The following is a 1,077-nucleotide window of genomic DNA, read 5'->3' on the forward strand; positions in this document are numbered from 1 at the left end:
GATTTAACATGAAATAATAAAAATGTAGATTTCGAATAAACGGTTTTTATCAGTAACAATAATAACACTTAACTCATATTTGATTGACGATTACGATCTGATATTATTTGCGATATATCAGGTGTTACGGTCCTGGCATAACTTAAATGATATAATACACGAAACTCAAAACTATAACGCTCATATGTTTGCGTTCACACAAAGCTATTTTTGTATGAAATATAAAATATGAAATACAAAATTTCATTTTAAAGTACAAAGAAAATAAAATACGCTCCTGAGTTGTAGATGAAGTTGACTGTAGACATACATTGTGCACATCAGCTAAACACTCGCGGTTTAGGTTAGGTTACTCTTCTAGGTGTGCTCTAGGTGTGCTCCTCTAGCGATAGTGACGAGATCAACGTAAGTACAGTTTTTGCATACAATGTGTATATATTTTGATTGATTTATAATCATTATCGTATTATTAAACACTATTGTTATTATTTACAAGTGTATGATTTGTTATGCTTTAAACTTCAAAATTTTGAATCTTATTCTACGATGTTCACTGTATACCGACGTGCCTGCTACCGTTATAGAAAATTTCAACCCGCTGGTCTTCTTTTCCATTATTTTATTTTTATGACATTAGCTGGATTCGGGGAGACACTATTAGCGCTATTTGTGTCATTCTATCTTCATCGTCCATTAAACATGAAACAAGGATAGTATGATGCAAATAACGTTGATAGCGCCCTGCCCGAACGCGACTTATAACACTTTTTTTTGAACGAATGATCAATAATTTGTTAAATATCATAAATTTCATATATTTATTTGACAATATTATGCTTTAAACTTTAAAATTTTCGATCTTATTCTAGAATGTTTTCAGTACATCAACATGTGTTGTGTGTGTGTGTGTGTGTGTGTGTGTGTGTGTGTGCGCGTGCGCGCGCGCGCGCGCGCGCGCTCACTCCTGTTATCAAATTTCTCCCCAAGAAATTTGGATCCGTTCCATAGAATTAAGAAAGGAAAGCGTGACAGAGACAAACAAATAGGCAGAAAGAGAGAAGGGAAGAGGAGAGGGGG

This window comes from Trachymyrmex cornetzi, unplaced genomic scaffold (genome assembly GCF_001594075.2).
Source record: "Trachymyrmex cornetzi isolate Tcor2-1 unplaced genomic scaffold, Tcor1.1 scaffold441, whole genome shotgun sequence".
NCBI lineage: Eukaryota > Metazoa > Arthropoda > Insecta > Hymenoptera > Formicidae > Trachymyrmex > Trachymyrmex cornetzi.